This window comes from Rhinolophus ferrumequinum, chromosome 8 (genome assembly GCF_004115265.2).
Source record: "Rhinolophus ferrumequinum isolate MPI-CBG mRhiFer1 chromosome 8, mRhiFer1_v1.p, whole genome shotgun sequence".
NCBI lineage: Eukaryota > Metazoa > Chordata > Mammalia > Chiroptera > Rhinolophidae > Rhinolophus > Rhinolophus ferrumequinum.
In genome coordinates this window covers 45,163,279-45,183,630 of record NC_046291.1, presented here as the reverse complement: position 1 = coordinate 45,183,630, position 20,352 = coordinate 45,163,279, and the positions used below count along the sequence as shown (strand labels likewise).

The following is a 20,352-nucleotide window of genomic DNA, read 5'->3' as shown; positions in this document are numbered from 1 at the left end:
TGACCTTTTGGTGTTTGTCAGATATGAGCTGAATAAAGGAGCCCAAGAAGCCATGGTGTTCGGCCACTCTTTATGAACTCTTACAACTGAAGAAGAAATTTTAAAATTATTGATAACTACAAGACAAACAATAACATGCAAGTGTTTTAATGTGTAATGCACAGATGGTGCTAAGGAAATGGTATCCAATAAGAACCACTTGTTCCATGTATTCAAGCTGTTTTTTCCTGGAAATGAGATCTACTCACTATTTCCTGAATTGGGGAAGCTCTCACCACCAGGGATGTTTTTAAAAGTTTAAGGAAAATAATCTAATGAAGATATAAAGATTGTCAGTCACATTAAGAACAAGCAAATTGAACTTTCTACTTTTTCTCAGCTTTGAGAAAATATCAGCTTTGTTTACTAACAATTATTCTTTTCTGTAGTAACTTGAAAAACTTTACATGTTTGGTGACAAAATCTACACAATGAGTAAGAACATATGCATATTTTGTATTAGCTTTGCAAATCAACATATTAATGTTATATTTTCTCTCCTTTGAATAAATTGAACTTGGCCTTTCAAAGTAAGCAAACTTCCATCATTACTCCACTTGAAATAGAAAATGAATATGATGGTTGCAGATCTGAATCTGTGGGACACACACCCTGATTGCAGTGAGCTAGATTATTATACTGGTCTGAATAACCTTGTAAAAAATTCATTGAAAGAAGTAACTGAAAATATTCTGGAAGTTATGACTATTCATTTGATAAATATCTCCGTAAATACTTGACTAAGGAGAATGACTGGTGAGTGAGTTAATTCCATCTTTTTCATTATCCTTGACATATTCATATAAAAATACATTTTACAAGTTGTTTTTTTCCAAAAGTTTGTTACTTATGGAATTTTATTGTTCCATGACCTATGAAAATGGATCATATTATGTCTACTTTAGGAAATTTGTAATGGTTGTTTGGGAGTTATTACATATGACCAATTTTTTGTAAATTTTCTAGACACACCTTGAAAAATGGTAAATCTTCTCTTTGTAGGGTATAGAACTCAGGATCTAACTATGAAATAAACTTTATTCATGATATTATTCATGTTCTGTCTATCCTTATTCACTTTTATCTGCGTGTTCTTCCAAAGACTGAGACAGCTATGATAAAGTTTCCCATTACTTTTCTGGTCTTTCTCTTCTTTTTTCTTTGTCTTTTTTTGTTTTGCTTCATAAATACTTTAATACTAAGTTTTTCAGCACTTTCAGGTTACAACAATTATCATCATAGACTATAGCCATCTATATGACAAATTAAACTCTTTTGTTTTACTACACGTATCTCATATAGATCTTACATATGTAGCATATAGATTTTTATTTTTTAATCCAATTTTGGCAGTCTCTTTATTTCAGTAATGAATTTATCCTATTCATTTTTATTGTTATTGTTTTATAGACTGGCCCTCACTCCCACTCCTTCTCTGTCTCTCTTTTATCTTACCTTTATCCTTTAATTTTATTTGCTTGCCACTTTTTTATTTTTTCTTTAATGCTATTATCTGAGATTTCTTTTATTTCCTTCTCTAGTAATTTTAGGGTATAGGTTTGTATTTAGACAACCAATCATTAAATATTTTTTGAAAAGTCCTTAAATGTTTATTTTCTAAATCATTAGCTTCACAAATTAATCGGCTGTACTTGTGATTCCATGGCATCTACCTTCTCAGACTAGTGATGCTTTTTATTTATCCCTCAAAAAATTTTTACTTATTATCACTCTCCCTTCAAATGTATAATTCTTATCAACTTTGAAGTATGTTCAAATTTCACCCATAAAGATAACCTTCTTTCCATAATTGCACATCTCTCTTCTGCAGCTGCTTCATCTCTTTCTCACTATTAAACTTTTCAATAGAATTGTTGATAGCACCCGTCCTCATTTCTTACCTCCCTGACTTCTACCAAACCACTCCTCCAAATTTTCTCCTACCTTTTGGGGCCTACTTATCAGTCCCTTTTATAATTTCATACTCCTCCACCAGGCCTCGGTAGGTGGCAGTTCTTCAAGGCTTGGTTCTAGGTCCCTTATCTCCTCTCTCTGGGACATCCATGCCAAGAGTTTCAAACGACACTCTGTGCAAGTGACTTGCAAATGTATGTTTCTACTCCCATACCTCCCTGCTGAGACTTCGGATCCATACTACAACTGCCTTCTTGACATCTCTAGGACATGACAAATGTACATAAATGAACATGTCAAATGTACATAAAAATCAATGTACCCATAAATGAATTCTTGATTGTCTTTCCTGAACCAAATTATTCTCTCCTCCCCTAAACTGAGAAACACAAGAGTGAATGATGGGAAGAGTGGTAGGAAATGAGACTGGAAAGGTGGCTCCAAGGCTGATCATAATTGAGCTTGAAGGTCATGGCAAGGACTTTGAATTTTACTATGAGATGTAAACTACCTGAGACTTTTGAATAGAGAAGCAATAATATTTGTATTTTAAAGGATTCCTCTGTCAGTAGAGATGGTAGGCAAGAGTGGAACTGGGAGGTTATTGAAGCCAATTGAAGAGGTTTGGGTGAAAGATAACAGAGGCTTATAAGAGGGTGGTAGCAGTTTAAGAGATTAGATGTAGTCAAGTTCTAATACTTTTTCAAAGTAAAGTAAATAATGTTTGTTAATGGATTAGATGTAGAGTATAAGATAAAGAGAAGAGTCCAGAACAACTTCTGGGTTTTTGTTGTCATTCTTTAATGAAGGGATCTTAGGGGAAGGCCAGACGTGAGAAGGAACTGAAATGAAGAGTTGAGTTTAAAACCTGCTGATCTGAGATGCTCATTAGACATCAGGTGAAAATGCTGAGGGAGTCAGAGTAGAGGTCAGAGATGCAGATATAAATTTTGAATCATCAGCATATAGATGATCTTTAAATCCACCTGGGGTATTAGTGTAGCTTAGAGATAAGAAGTCCAAGCTCTGAACAAAGGGAATTGGTTAAATGATGATAATAATAATAGTAATAATAATAGTAATAATAATAATAACAATTTGGGATTTCTCTTTTTTTGTGTGGCAGCCACCTTTGATTAGTATTGGTTTGTGACAGAGAACACATATCTACAAGTAGAGTTTGGTCAGTAAGTAACGTTTCTGTCAGAGCCCATCTTACTCTTTAGTCCTCAGTTCTCTAGATTACCTAGGAGCTTACCTTAAATTCAAGAACAGCTTCCTAATATTGGCTAGACTCTTCACAATGTTGAGAAACTAAGTCAAGAAAAGCCATGATACCCCAGGCTCCAGGCTTGATAAGGTCATGCATTTTTCTTCTCTCAACTCCAACAGGGAGTATAAGAATGCTCTTGATCCACATCAGCAAGAAAAATTTTTCAAGGTTGGTGATCCTTGTCTCTCCCATGGCCTGCCCTCATTTCAGTTCTCACCCCTCCAAATCTACGTATGTTAGTGAGTACCTAGTAGACTTTGCTAAAATGTATTCCATTACTTTCACCCACAACCCATCATTCTTTAAAAAAAAAAAAACACATTAATATTCCATTCTGTTGCTTCTATCTTTGTTGTATTTAGCCATATTTTCTAAAGACAGGTTTGTGGTTTCTTAATCTTGGAGAGACTTCATAAACAGATGAGGGTTTGTTTATTAATCTTGTTCTATAGTGCCAGACAGCAAGTTACGCTCCTTTATAGATAGATACAGCCAACCTGTTAGAAAACTGAGGCATGTGGGCTTCACATAACTTTCATTAAGATCACATACCTAGTACTAAGTAAGACCTCATTAGACTTTGCATTCTACAAAGTCAAAGGAAGTGATCAATTTATAAAAGGTATAATAGTCCTATTCCTAATTTTCAGAGATTTTTCCATTTATGTGACAGAATATTTTTGTTTTCCAGAATAAAGGTACTAAAGAGATATTAGCAAGATAACATCACCATCCTTATTAATCACTTCATATTTTCACTCTAAGAAGTGGTTTTACTCTAAAATCATGTTTTATAAGACACTTAGGCTTTATAGAGAATTTTTTATCATACGTGTACTCGTATGTATGTGACTTGTGAGTTTTCAATTGTGTAGAAATAAAAACAAATTTTTCTCTTAGTAAATACCTTCCTGAGGAAATAGGCAGCTTCTTACTTCATACAGTTGAATTTCTTAGCATATAAGCTTATGTGAGTGAGTGACCTCTCTCTCCAGCTTCTCTCTTTACAAGTATCATCCTGAAACCCTGTTCTCCAGCTGTATTTAATCACCCATATTCTCCATACATGCCAAGCTATTTTCTACCTCTATGCCTTGATTCATATGTTCTCCATTTCTCTTAATGCCCTTTGCTCTGTTGTTCTCTTGCTCTATATAAAATTTTCACCTTCCAAGGCTAAATTCAAGCATCATCTGCTTATGAAGTCTTTTCAGTCACTGTTGCTCCTGCCTGTACCCTGTAGAACTCCTTCTTGTACTCGGTAAATACAACAAATGTAACAATCATCATATTTTATTCCACTCATTTTTTTTACGTCTTTTTCTCCCAGATCAGTCTTTGAGCTTGTAGAGGGCCTGGATAACATATCTAAATAATAATGATGCTCTTACATGGTTCCAAGTACATAAAAGATGTTTAATAATATTAAGTTGTAATCCAGGGTGTTATTCAAAATCTTCAGTCATCATACTGAGCAAGAAATGACCAATCTGAACAGAAGTTCATGTGATCACAAGGAACACCATACTGGTACATACCAGCTTGATATCAGTTCATCCAAGTTTGCTTTATTTCCATTTCATACCTTGTTTCTTTTTTATTTTAATCTTTGTGGATCTGATAAAATAATATATATCTAAACAATTTTAAGCATGTCGTTCTTTTCAAAACCCAATTTCTTAAAACAGCTCTGGTCTATACTCCTATCATGTCAAATTCCATGATAAAATCTCACCAAACTCTCAGTTCAACACATCTTCCAAATTATTTAAAAGAGAACTGCTTTTTTTTGCCTTCAGAACTGATGATTTTGACAGTCCCCATGTAGTTTTATGTCATGTGAAGTGTTGATACCCCAGCTGGATCACTGAAAACAGTGAAATCATAAGCCTTTTATTGAGGGAATATTTAAACAGCAGGTAGAACTGTCTTAACTTCTAATACGTGTTCAGTAAAAACATCCACAAACTGTCTGTTTATGTCCCACATTATGAAAGGCAAGAAATCAAACTTCAAGACCAAAGCAACCATGGGTGCCAGTAAGAAAAGAGCTAAATTGCCCAAAGAGGATGCTTGTTTTTGATTTAGAGATAGACGTATACTTCTCTTATTCTGAAGACAGCTAACAAGAGTTAACTTGAAACAAAAGTGGATATATGTGTGCTGATATTTTCTGTGATCCCCAAAGAAAGATATATTGATATTTTGATTATACTATGAGACAGTGCCTTTTAGAATTTCAGCATGTAGAACTACAAATCATCTCAAATGCTACTTAATCGGTAGAAAATATTCACAACAAGCCAATGCCCCCTAGAATAAAAGAGAGCATTTAATATGGCAGACCATGATGGAGGGGAGGCAATAAAAGAGAAAGCACAGCTTGAAGTGCAGTATAACTGGGAGACTTACACCTCCCCGCTGAAGGCAGCAGACTTGCAGTTACGGAACCGCTAATCTGTTCTACAGTTTTTTAATCAGATGTTGGCATTATCTGCCACTAATTGCTTTTTCATTTCCACTTGTAATTATTCCATTGCATGTTTGTAGTGAGAAGCTGAAAATGAGGCAGATCACTGAGAAAGAATTAATTGTTAATGAATAATCATCAGTAGGAAGCCAATTTCATTATCTTCAAAGAGGTAGCCAGAGATTAACCACTAGCTGAGGTTCTCCTACTTTCTGTGCATGACTGTAAAGTAATCACAAATAATCACGCCCTCCAACTTCATCAATTATTTTCTATTATGTGGATTGATACCCATTTTTGTCTTTGTTGTTTAATGATAATGGCAGTATTCATGCTGGGGAGTGCTAATTGGAAGGTGTTACATTCAGTGGGCTCTAGACCTAATTATTAGAGCATCTTCTTCATTAGCACTTGATCCTACTAGGGCTGCATGTTGGGAGTTACTGATTTTTCCAAGTTACAAGAATATCGTATTAGGAAACTTTTTGCATGTCCTTATGCCAAGTAACACACAGAACATTTCACATCTGGTCAATGCTGTGTAGCTACTAACAGAGACTTTCTGTTTAAATAAATAAGATAGGATGTTTTAACCTAATATGCATCTTTGAACATGAAGCCTACTCCTGCCCTACAAGCTGGGTTTGCTCAGGACTGCTGATGAGCTTTCGTTTCTGCCATTTACCAATGTTCTTCAGATTGGCTCACACAGCTCCCTGGGATTCTTACAGCTCTCCATGGAGATTTGCCATTTATTAATGGAAACCCTAAATGCATCTGAAAGTCTGGGTCCAGATGTTTGTTGCCTCAGTGGTCAGGATATGTCAGACTTGGGGAGAAAGCGCATACGCCTTACTTCACAGTTGTGTAGGACTGCATAACTTCCCAAAGCTGCTTCATGTATATTGGCTCACAGTGTCCTTTAACAGAACAGTAAGATTTGTTGCTGATAAACCTGCTGTGGCCCCAGAAATTCCTATGGCAGAAAATTCATGTCCATCTTAGCACTGGTGCATTCACTTTCATCCCTTTCCATGGTGAAAAATGAGTTCTTAAATGAGTGTGACTAAATAGGCTGCTCCTAGAATCCGAAAGAACTTTCTCAGGGTTTATAATCACTCCCAGGTAAACAAGGCCTTTTACCTAACTAGACCCACAGCCAAAGAAAGGTGTAGCATGTAGCAACCTCAAATGTATTGGACTACAGAGCAAGTTTTTGAAAATCTCCAGAAGAGAACCTTGCCAAAGAGATAGAAAAATCAGGTGTAATTGAGAGTGTGGATTTTGGTGTTGGTCGTAGCCATTTTGTTAGCTGTGTGAACTAGTGAGTTATTTAACTTCTTGGAGCCTCAGTTGACTCATTAGTTTGTTATAAAGATGAATGACAAATGGTGTGTAAAGTGCTAAGCTCAGGGCCTGTCATCTAATCAGTGCTTGCTTTGGTTAGGAGCAGATCATGAAGATGTCTGAGTTACAAGCTGTTTTCTGGAAATGGAAGCTTCTGAGAATACTAGGGTAAGTCACCCCAAGTTCTGCACTAGGCAAATACTGAAAAGTCAATGACTTAATACGAAAGACTTTAATTCTTGCTCATGAAAAATCTGATGAGAAGTGGTCTTTCCTCTGTCCACTGATTTGGAGATCCAGTTTCCCATCATATCATGGTGCCGCCATCGAAAGACAGGGCTTCCCAGATCGTTGAGGAAGGGAAAGAGAGAGATGTCAGAGGCACACTAACTCTCATGTACCATCATCAGAAGTGATGCATTATGTCATATCATATTCCTGTGTGCCAGAATTCAGTCACATGATTCCAATCGGGTGGCGGGAAACGTGACATTCAGTGAGCTTAGGCCTAATAATTAGAGCATCTTCTTCATTAGCACTTGATCCTACTAGGGATGCATGTTGGGAGTTACTGATTTTTCCAAGTTACAAGAATATTGTATTAGGAAACGTTTGCATGTCCTTATGCCAAGTAACACACAGAAAATTTCACATCTGGTCAATGTTGTGTAGCTACTAACAGAGACTTTCTGTTTAAATAAATAAGAGAGGACGTTTTAACCTAATATGCATCTTTGAATATTAGGGAAGAAGATATGATATGCTAAACACAACATTTTGCTATGATGTGCAAAGAGTGAAACAATCAAGAGACTCATTTTAGAAAGATTATACTGAGAATGCATGTAGATGGGAGCAGAGAAAAGACTAGAATCCAGGATACCCTTTAGCAGAGTAGTAGTATATCCACAGAAGGAAAGAGATAATGGAAGCCTGAGAATAGTTTAGAAACTTATTGGAAATGTCACATAAGAGATAGGAATCAAAAAGATAACATTTCAGCTGGTTAGCTCCGCTGGTTAGAGCGCGGTGCTCTTAACAAGGTTGCTGGTTCCATGCCCGCATGGGCCATTTGTGAGTTGTGCCGTCCACAACTAGATTGAAACAACTACTTGAGTTGGAGCTGATGGGTCCTGGAAAAACACACTTAAAAAAAAAAAAGATAAAATTTCAAGCTTAAATGGTGGTTTTCTGGAGATATATTCGCAATGTATGAGGAAGACTAGCTTTAGAGGATGAGAATGGGGGGGAAGCATTTCAGATGGTATTCAAAATAGATAGGTTATAGCTGGTAGCCACTGTTATGATCAAGGGAGGAATAACCACAGAGAAGAGGGAAATACACCTACAAGAGACGTGGACATTCAGATATCTGGGAGAGGTTCAAATGTCTCCCAATTTTTATCCTTGGACTCACTGGAGAGATCGTACAAAGACTGCTGACAAATAAAAAGGGTCTCTGAATTTTTGCTTGGTGAAAATCCTACTCTGAACTTTTCTCCTGAATACAGTTATCCTTTTGCACAATGACCTTTACCCAGGTACAAAATAACTTTTTCTTTCAAGGGCAATAAATCTAGGTTCTTGGTTTATCTATTGTTAAATGAGAGGTTGTGAAGGAGATGATGAGATGTAGAATTTAGGGGATAGATATAGTACACTCAGATACAGCTACATTTTCACAGTGTTAGTAAATTAATACAAGGTAGATGATTCCTGTGGGATGAACCTAAGAGATTTTCTAACATAATTATCTGACCTTATTTTGGCACTTGGGCATTGAGTTAATCCTAGATGGCAAGATGTAAACTGATGCTATGGCACGAAATGCTTTCTTTTGAATAAGTCCTAATAAACTAAGATCCCTTGTTTGCTTGCCTTATTTGTCTGACTGGTCACTTGTCTGGCTTGTCTCACTTGTAAATGAGACATTTCACAGGGCATTGACCATGCAATTCAAGATCCTGACCTTTTTATACTACAGGCGTTAGAGGTGATTTACCGATGCTTGGCTGCTGTGTCCCAAAATTTTGGTTTTACCTCTCATGCCCTTCTCAGCCGCTTGACTAATGCTTTTTGATGAAACAAGCACTCTCCTCTCCCATCTCCAACCTTAACTTTTCTGCTTCACCATGGCTACTGCCATGCCATTTTTTGCAATGTTAGAAGCTGAAGATTTTATTTTTATTTATTTTGCATGGAACAAAGGGATGTTCAAGCTGGAGGTAGTATACTAGAGACAGTTACCAATCTTTGGTAGCAACTCCATTTTGTTAGAGTCCATATGAGAAACTATGTAGTCCTCGAGAGCAAACATGAGCCCTTTGAGTAAAAACCCTTCCTGGCACTAGGGCCTGGGGAATGTCTCGGCCCTAAAGACATTTTGTTCAAGACCCAAAGACAAGACTCAAATCCAGTATCCTTTATTTATTGGTATTTAATATTATATTTGTGTATAATAATAATGGTACCATCTCATTTAACATTAATGGTACTTTATTCATTAATTCAGGTGTCCCATATTGTGCTAAGAATATGAAAATGAAGATGATACAGTTCTAGCCCTCTAAAATTTAAACTCAAATGTATTATCTCTCAGTGGCGGCCCTATTTCTGAGTGCTTCATGAGTGAGCAAGAGAAAGCCAAAGTAGAGATTTTAGAGGGCTCTTAATGTTTTTAGGAATAAAGGTAGTTTAAATAAATAAATGATATGATCAAATGAAAATTATGAAATTTTCTGAGATTATAGTCCTGGACCTCAGGGTTAAAACTTCTACTTACATTGCTTTTAAAAAGATTAATAGAAAACTAGGTGGGGCTAGCTACAACATATGAAAATAAATCTTGATACAATTAAGGAAACTACTAACATGTCTTTAGGGGAGCATTCATTCAGTCAATCAACTCAGCCATCACTTAGTCTTACAAATGAAATCTTTCTAGTAATATATTTTCAGTACTTTATGTAAGACGTAAGAGCTAATTATATAATCCCAGACTCACCTCTTGTACATTTCTATGAGAAGAACTAGTTTCTGAATCAAATGTAAAGATTAAATGCAGAGTCTCAGGAATGGAGCCAGAACAGAGACTGTCCTCAAGTGAAAACTTTATCCCTACAAAGCTATTCTCCCATTTTGTCATCTCATATCAATTTTAATGCCTTATGTCTCATCAGAGAGCGGTTATACTCTGACATGTTCCCTCCTGGTGCAAGATGGCAACTACTAAAATATAAATCACTGCAGAGAATTGCTGGATTTAGAGCCAATTCTTCTAATCGAAAACAACAGCAATGTTAATTTCAGCTTGAGAATGATGGCTTTTGTATGGTGATATAATGGTACAGACTATAATGGTGTCAACTACCGCAGTAAAATATGCTTCAAATGGGCTACCTTTTTTACATTTAGACTAGGGTGACTTCTGTCACATTTCTCTTTTTGGCATGGAAACTGACAATCTATTAAATAAATATTAATTCCTAGCAGTCTTCAAAGCAGGCTCAACCATATCAGGATTTTAAATAACTTCATTAATTGCTTAACTACCTTTTCCTGAAATTCCTGAGGGATCTTTTGATGCTCGTCACTCTAATGAGTTACCAAGTGATTCATGACTTCAACCTGTTATCATGCAAAATACATTTCCAGTTGGAAATCTTTACAGATGGTTTTGTCAGAAAGTAAGTAACCACTCTAGACGTTAAAGAGGCAAATTCCATTTATGCAGTGTGTAAAGAAACATGATTTGCCTCTTTTTTTAACATTAGTACTCTAATGTGTACAAAAATTCAATTTGGGCAATACATGATCCAATCAGGAATTCGATTTGAATGGTAAAATACAATCTGGATAATCTGTGGATAAATTATCCATGACAATACAGTAGCTATGGCTAGTCTTTACTTCCTGCAAATTTTCATATCACTTTTATCCTCCCCACCCCCAAAGTAATCACTGAAAGCAGAATTTTTTTAATTAACCAAGGCAAGACAAAATTGAGATGGTAATTTACTATTTTAAAAAGCTGTGTTTCTGTTTCTCTCCTCTTAAATGGTAATCAAGCACTGAGTATTTTTTATTTTTAGTAAAATTTCTTTTTATCTACCTAAATATGAATAATTTGTTTGAAGTGCTGTAAGGCTAATCAGGAGATGTATCGTTCCTAGAGAAGCCTTTCTGGCATCCTCTGTTCTCTGTCACATTCTATACTGGTTACTCTCTTGGAATGGTACAGAGTCACCATGTTAGGATTTCCTTTTGCCTTTGCCCTGTGTTAAACCACTCATTTCCAGGGTTCTGAAAGCTAAATAGAGAAAAAGGGCTACAAGAAAGTACATCTTGTTTTTAACCTTCCTTTACAGGAAGATGTCTTTGAGTCTGAGCCCTCATTAGAGATTAAACCTTCTATTTCCTCTAAAGATAATTGAGGGGTAGTTATTTAGCTCAAATAATCCTCTTGTTTCTAGCCCCTCTCTTCACTCCCATCTTCAGTACCCGACGACTCCAATTTCTAAGTCTTTCCTGGGCTCTGTGGTATGAATCAATTCACTTTCCTGGGACCTACAGATTTCAACTTTCTATCTCCCCAATATTAGTGGCATTAAGTTCTCTTTTTCTTTTTCTTTGTGGATAATGATGATGATTTACTGTCACTTTAGGAGTGTTAAGGAATAGAACAGTGATAAACATTTGTTTAGTCTGCCATGTTAACTAGATGCTGACGATCAACAAGCCTTGTCTTTTTGTCAGGAATCTGAGGAGTCAACAAACAGTAGGTTTAATTTGAACAGAAAATACTGGGGGTGCCATAAAAACAAACAAAAAGAAAAAAAGCAAACTTATAGACACAACAGAATGGCAGTTACTAGAGGAGAAAAGGAGTGGGGGAGGACAAAGAAGGTGAAGGGGTCAAATACATGGTGTCAGAAGGAGACTAGACTTCGGGTGATGAACAATACAATATAGTATACAGATGTTACACATGAAATTTACATAATGTTATTAACCAGTGTTACCCCAATAATGAGAAAAAAAATGAAAACTCAAAAAAATAAAATAAAAATATAAATTCTAAAAAACAAAATATTTCATTCATGTGGTTCCTCAGAGCCATAGAAATTCCACAGAACTTCCCTGTGGCGATACCCCATAGGGAAAAAGTTGAAAAGACTGCTGGTGGGTCGGATTGGGGGCTGCCAATCCCACCTTCCACCCCAAACCTAAGAAGTTTTATATTTACCTATTTCAGATACTATATTTTGTATACATTTTTAATTGAAAAACATTTTTCAAAGACATAAAATGTTTGCACCCAATTAAAGTCAAAACACAGTTACGTGTATGCCATCCAGATCTCTTGAGAATGAGAGGTTGACTTTCATGTGACCTGCTGCTGTATCACACATTATGTGCTGAAATGTTTTGTTTCAATTGTTTTTTCTTTACCACCACGTATATGCTCTGGAGAAGGCTTCTATGTCAGTGCATAGTCTCATTTACAGTAGCGGTTCTTTGTACCTAAGAGATATATTGAATTGAGACACAAAGTAGTGGCAGAATTCCTCAAATTACACAGCTACTCTAATTTGTGGCTTTCATTTTTTTCTTCTTTTTATAACTCTTTCTCTTGTCTTCACTCTTCTGACAACGTATCCAGAAGTTCTTCTTCTTCTTTTTTTTTTTTTTTGCATTAACTGTCCAGCATATTCAGGTATCAAACAATTTTTGTCTTCGGTATGGTAATTTGTCAATTAGCCAATATTCCCTATATCATCAGGTAAGTGTTTTATTTTTGTGGGAATAGAGCCATTTCAAAACTTCATATTTTCAGAAACCTGGATTTTTTTCTTGTCAGAGGCTAATTGATGATGTGGGAAACTAACTGATACAGGTTCTTTATTTCACAGAGAACCAAACCAGAGGTAGGTGAACACCTAATTTGTTTCACAAAGAAGCAGATCTCCCATGCCCTTCTTATTCTTGTTAGGAGTGTTGCCATTGAGGAGAATATAAGCAGTTTCCATTGATAAGCCAGTTCTTTGTTCTCCCTTGGTTTCCTTGTCCTTCTCTGGTCAACTTCAGAATCCACATCTATCTGTGATATTTGAAAGGCAGGAATTTATTCCTGACTCAATTGTTGGCCAGCTCTTTTAAATCTCATGTTTATAATATTTAATTTCTCAAATGCAGAAAACAGTGGATAAATTTAATTTTTAAAAAAGCCCAGTAAATGAAGTGCTTAGAGGTCACTCAATTTTTACAAAAGCATAGCTGTAGGCATTGGAAATCGAATTCAAAATTTTAAGAGATTCAAGGCATGATTAAGCTTTGCTCTGATGTCCTCTTTATGAATTTATGTACTCTATGGGGGAAGCACATATACCAATTGACTATGTTCATAATTGCTATAGTGTAGTCAAGTGATGCTGGATGTTTTTCTTTTCAGAAGCATATAAGTTACATGAGAACATTGTATGATACTGAAAAGAAATGCTTCCAAACAAGCAGTGTGGTTTTTGACATTTTATAACAAATTTTGCCCAGAGGTTCTCAATTCCTACCTTAACCTTCGAAAACAACTGCTGATAGATGGAAGTTCTAGAATGAATTTTCTTTTTCCCAAACACAATTAATGAATTCCTCCAGGAGTCAAGAACTCTGCATTGCTGTCAGGTGAGCTTTACTCAGATAACATCGATGTTCTTGCTGCTGCTACAACCATGTTTCCCCGAAAATAAGACCCAGTCAGACCATCAGCTTTAATGCGTCTTTTAGAGCAAAAATTAATATAAGATCCGTTCTTATATGATATTATATAAGACCTGGTCTTATATTAATTTTTGCTCCAGAAGACTCATTAGAGCTGATGGTCTTATTTTCGGGGAAACAGAAACGTTGCCTGTGCTATATCAGATTCAGTAGTGACTCAAGGTGCAGACTGAGTTTCAGTGTCCTTCCTTTTGCCTTTTATATCTTTCATTTGGGATAGAAAATATGGATTTTTTTCATCAGATGGCATGTGTAGACTAAATCCTTTACTAGCACCCACATCACAAAGGAAAATAAAAAAAGAAAAAAAAGAATCTTTCAAGTATCTGGAAAATATGCAAGTTCGCTGAACCTAAAATGAATCAGCTTGAACCACAAGTCACATTTATAGCCAATGACAAAACACAATTTGAGTTCTTATTACAACATTCTTATATGGTTCTGGTAACATCACATTGTGGCTTTACCTTACTACATTAACTGTTTACAATTGTGCGACGGTTAAAGAAAGTCATACATTTTGGTTTTCATAGTTTACGAGTTTGGTGGTGCTTTTGCAATTGAGAAAAATATTGTGGTTTCACAACACGAACACTGGGCAACTAGAGCTTAAGCATACTAATGCCTGGATGACTAAGTATTTTGAAGGAAAAATTGTCTTTCCTCATACATTTTTAAAAAGACTAAGATTAAATAAATAGAAAGAAAATAAAGGGAAAGGTCAAACAGATTAAATAAAGGTTGATTTTTTAGAATAAGACTTAATGGTTTTATAATATAGATTGGTGTTAAGGATTTGAAAAAAGGTATTAAGAAAATGGAATGGCTTTTGAAGCCAAATTATTAGATGAGCAAGTTTAGGATATGGACTCTTTAGTTATTTAGCAAAATATTGATTAGGATAATTCATAGGATTTTTCCAAGATACTTTGGTACTTTGAAATAACTAAGTATAATCCTATCCTCAAAAGAGAAGGACATGATACTGGAAAACAAAACAATCAGTACGAATATAAACAGATAATTGAAATAATTGCAAAGTTACATAGAAAGGAAATAAAGTCATGAGTAAAGTTGGATAAAGGAGAGGGGAATTTACAAGAAGGTAGAACTTGATTCTGCCTAAAACTCAGATATGTTTCTGATTTCTTTTATGAGCACAAAAAGAAAGAACAAGAAAATGAGTCATTGACCACCATTTTTGCAATAAGCAGCTTTTGCTTCCAATGTCCTTTGCATCTATTGCTGATAATAAAATGTGCCGGTAGACTTAGAAAAAAAACAATTTGTGATGTAAAAAGTTTAAAGGTTTTTAACATTATAAGAATTACATTTCAGGATATAAGAAACATTTACTTACAAAAAAATAAGAAGCTAGACATATCATTTAGCTAGCATTTTTACAGTATGATAAAAAACATAACCATCATTTTCTAACATTCTCCGTCTCCAATATTTCCCATCTCTAATAATTAGCATCATACTCCAAGTCTCCTAAGTCAGAAATGTGGGCATCATTCTTAATTATTACCACTTTTTCAGCCTTGATGATCAATCAATCTCTGAATTTTATACTTCTGTAAGAGTCTGTTGAATCTTTCACTTTTCTATATTCCCATTGCAATACATATATTGGTCCTTCCATTAATTTGGTTCCCACATTCTCCAGTCATCCATACTGAAGCCAAGGTAATTTTCCTGAAGTACAAATCAGAATGGATCATTCTTAGTTTAAAACCCGTCAATGGCCTCCCATCATCCTAAGGATACAGTTCAAAAACCTTAGGATGGTTTACTAAGCCCAACTTAACCTGGATCCTATTTGCTCTCCAGGTCCCCCCCCTTGAATGTGTTCCTGCTGTCCTCTGCCCTCAACTGTAGTAACACTGAGAATGTGAGAATGCACCTGGCACGATTTGTATCTGGGTTTTTAAACAAACTGCCCTTTGCTTAGAATGTTCTTCCCTCCTATCTTCCCACAAGTCACAATCACCTGCCCTTACCAATGTATTTATGATTACCCACTAGGTACTCGGGTTACTTAAAATTTCCATAAGAACTTTTTTGACTCATCCTTAAGTCTCTGGTGTGTGTGTGGCGGGTCATTTATTGCAGTATGTGCTCCTATTGTCATTACATGCTTATTGTGAGTCTCATTTTGTTACAAGTTCATTGTTCAGAGAGATCTTATTTACCATTCGATTATCTCCAACACATAGCACAACATCTGGTACTCAGTGAATATCTATTGGAGGAATTAATTAATAATAGACATTTTATGTTCTTCTACAAAGTTTTGTTTAAAAAGAAGCAAAAACTATTATAATGTGAAGAAACAAATCAGTCACACTAAAGTTCTCTAATACTATTTGTAGGTCATTTTTTGGGTCTGTTCATACTGGGTTTCCTTTACTAAACAAACTTTAATCGAGGCAAACTAAAAATTATGATAGCTAACATTTATTAAGTCTATACTATCTGCCAGGCACTGTGTTAAATTCTTAACAAACATTATCTTAGTTAATCTCAGTTACTCAATCCAAAATCATGGCGATCATCCATCCACTTTTTGCCCCCCGCACTCCCCGCAACTTTATTGAGGTATAAATAACAAATAAAATCATAAGATACTTAAGGTGTACAACATGATGATTTCATATACATATTCATCGTGAAAAGATCCCTCCGGTCTAATTAACACACCCATCACCTAACATATTTAACTTTTTGTTTGTTTGTTTTTTTGGTGAGAACCTTTTAGTTCTACTCTCGTAGCAAATTTAAATTATATAATATAGTATTATCAACTATAGTCACTATGTCATACATTAGATCCTCAGAACTTACTCATCTCACAACTGAAAGTTTGCACCGTTGTACTAGCCTGTCCCTCTATCCCACATCCCCAGCCCCCAGCAACCACTTTTCTATTCTCTGTTTCTATGAGTTTGACTTTAAATTCTTTTTTAAAAAATTTATTTATTAGATTCCATATATAAGTGATACCATTTGTCTTTCTCTGGAGTATTTGTCTTTGTCTGGTTTATTTTACTTAGCATGATGCCCTCCAGCTTCATCCATGTCAAAAATGACAGGATTTTCTTCTTTTTAAAGGCTGTATAATATTCTATTGTGCGTGTATAAAATGTGATAGATGTGTGTGTGTGTATATATATATATACACATACAATATATATACATGCAATATATATACATATACATATAGATACATACGATACATACATATATCACATACGAGTATGTATGTATACGTATTTTCTTGATCCGTTCATCTGTTGACAGACATTTAGGTTATTTCTATACTTTGGCTATTGTAAATAATACTGCAGTGAACATGGAAGTACAGATAACTCTTCAAGACAATGTTTTTTGTTTTTGTTTTTTTCCTATGGATAAATACCCAGAAGTGGAATTGTTAGATTATATGGTAATTTGGTTTTTCATTGTGGCTGTACCAGTTTACATTACCACCCATAGTGTACAAGCGTTCCCTTTTCTTCACATCCTCACCAGCATGTGTTATCTGTTGTCTTTTTGATAACTCCATGCTAACAGGTGTTAGATGATGTTTCATTGAAGTTTTGATTTTGGATTTCTCTGATGATGAGTAATATTGAGCAGCTGTTGACGTACCTGTTGGCCATTTGTATGTCTGCGGAAAAATGTCTATTCAGGTCCTTCGCCCATTTTAATTGGGTGATTTGTTTTTTCTGCTATTGAATTGCATGAGTTCCTTATATATTTTAGGTATTAACCCCTGTTGGATGTGTGGTTTGCAAATATTTCCCCCATTTCATAGGCTGCCTTTTCATTTTGTTGATGGTTTGCGTTGATGAGCAAACATTTTAGTTTGATGTAGTCCCATTTTTTTTTTTTTTTGCTTTTGTTGCTCTTGCTTTTGTTGTCAAATTCAAAAAATCATTGCCAAGACCAATGTTGAGCAGATTATCCCCATGTGGGACTTGTATATGGAAGCCCCATTGGCTCTCAAAGCCAGCTGACCTGGGGCTCCATCTCTTGGGTGGGCAGAGATGTGGGAAAGCTCTTTCCAGGGAGAAACTGGTGAATTGGAGTAGGCTGCAAGGAGACAGCTGGAGAGGTGTCCACCAGTTTTCTCGTATCTCCTGGGGGAATTGCAGCCAACCTCTAGATGTGTGCTAAAATATTAATCTGACCATCTGACAGCAGCTTTCAAAGTATGCAGGTGGATCCCTTTCAAGGAAAAACTGTGAAATGGGTGATTTTGCCTCTTCCATCTGCACTGAGCCCTGGAGGAAGTATCTGTGATCAGTGCTTTTCATGCCTGGTAACAATTGTTCCTTTGTTTGCTATATAATCTTGTGGGTCTCATGGATACAGGACTCACTGGCTTTTAGAGGTAGGGGATTGGGAACCTGTCCCTCTTGGGAGTCTTAAAAGTTGGGGCCCTAAATGTGGATCAACCCCATCACTCATCTGGAAGAAGCTGGGAGTTGGGAGTTTCCTCCTGATCATATGGCTCTGTGAGATATTGGGGGTTTTGATGAGAGTGTGTCTGCCTTTTCTACCTGTTTGGATGTGGGTATTTTCTTAATCACCCCATGTGTAGGAGTCACTCAGTTAGTTTCTGGATTTCTCTCAGAGACAATTGCTCCATGTATTGCTGTACATTAGTGTGTCCATGAAAGGAGGAGAGTTCTGGAACTTTCTATAATGCCAACTTGGTCCACTCCTTCACTCTTTTTCATTTCCTCTCTTATGACCCTGGTCTAAGCTACCATTGCTTCATTATTTTTTTTAAAAGTCGGGTTTATTAAGATAATTTATGTATAATAAAATTTTCACGTTCAGTTCTATAGTTTGAGGAGTTTGAGCAAAAGTAAACAGCTGTGTAACCACCAGCACAATTGAAATTCAAAACATTTCCATCATCCCCAAAAGTTCTCTCTTTGTAGTCAATCCCATTACCCATCCCGGCCAGTGGTAATATATGTTCTGCTCTCTGTTCCTACAGTTTTATCTTTTCAAGAGTCTCATATAACTATAATCTTAACATACGTACATTTGTTGACTAGTTTGTCACTGAACATCTATGTTGGAACATGTGTCAGTAATTTATTCTTTGTTAGAGCTAAATAATATTACATTTTGTGGATATACTATAATTTTTAATCTCTTTTCCAATTAGTAGATATCTGGGTTATTGCCAGTGTTTGGCTATTATGAAAAAAAGGTGCTGTAAACATTCCATACAGGTCTTTGTATGGACAAATGTTTTCTTTTGAGCAAATATCTGGAAGTAGATCTGTTGGGTCGTATGGGATGTGTTTATTGAATGCTCCAAGAAACAGCTAAATTGTTTTCCAAAGTGACTGTACCATTTTGCACTCCCATCAGCAATACACAAGTGTTCCAGTTGCTCTGCATTCTTGCCATCACTTGTCATTTTCCGTTTTTTAAATGTTAGCAAATACAGTAGACGTGTAGTAGTACCTCACTGTGCTTTTAACTCGTATCTCATGATGTTGAGAAATTTTTCATGTGCTTATTTTTCCCACTGTATTTCTTTTTTTGTGAAGTGTCTGTTAAAATCTTTTTTCAAATTTTAAAAATATTGTGTTATTTGTCTTTTTATTGTGTTGTAAGAATTCTTTATATATTCTGAATCAGTTCCTTTAAGATGTGGGTGTTTTGCTAACAGTCTTTGGTTTGTCTCATTTCCTAACAGTGTCTTTCAAAGAATAATTTTTAATTTTGGTGAAATCTAATTTATCAAATTTTTTATAGTTTATACTTCTTTGTTGTTGTTGTCCTCTAAAAAAATCTTTGACTGACCTAAGGTCACAAATATTTTCTCTTAGAAGTTTTATAGTGTTAGTTGTTTTGCGTATGGTATGAGGTTAATGCTAGATATTAATTTCTTTCCACAAGAGGTTCTTTTTTTTTTTTTTAGGCTATCACTCTTCCTACTATACCAGAATTGTCCCTATTTAGGAGTAGCTGATAAAGACTTAATATCTAAACTTATTTATGTTATCCTGATCCCACATTATTTGCTTCTGTGGTAAGCTCAGGCCAGGACTGCCATGTTGACTTCCCCCTACACATTATAAGTAACTAATTTTGGATGTCATAGTTTCATCACCATTGCTTAGATGCAGTGTAACTGTGTATGGTTATGCCAAACCATTGTTATGTGACCAATGGACACTGAAGCAAGATGGTCCTGCCTGGCAACATAGCAAGAAATTCGATCCAGATGATGTAGTTTACTCCCTTCTCTTAAAAACTCATGGCAGGTGATATCAGAAATGCTTTCACAACCTTCCCTGTGGAAGGTAGTGGACATAGTCTTAGTATTGGAATATTATAAGAAGAAGTTACCCTTTCCATTTTGCAGCATCCACCTTTATCAGAACTATAAGATACTGAATCACAAAAAAATGCATAATGACTTATTTTACATATGTTTGTTGGTTTATTTTTTTAAGATGGTAATGCAGATTTCATGATGGTATATATAGAATTTAGTCTC

The 20,352-nt window shown here is 35.6% G+C and overlaps 1 long non-coding RNA gene across 2 annotated transcripts in view; it reads left to right on the top strand.

The window, feature by feature from the left end:
- LOC117025778 (uncharacterized) overlaps positions 1-20,352 on the top strand; it is a 248,039-nt gene that overhangs the window by 181,784 nt on the left and 45,903 nt on the right. Inside the window, exon 3 of one of the 2 annotated variants that reach the window (XR_004423654.1) lies at positions 7,144-7,211. The exons of the other annotated variant lie outside the window; for it this stretch is intronic. This is a non-coding gene — a long non-coding RNA (uncharacterized LOC117025778). The remainder of the gene's footprint in view (positions 1-7,143; positions 7,212-20,352) is intronic. 2 annotated transcript variants of the gene reach the window in all.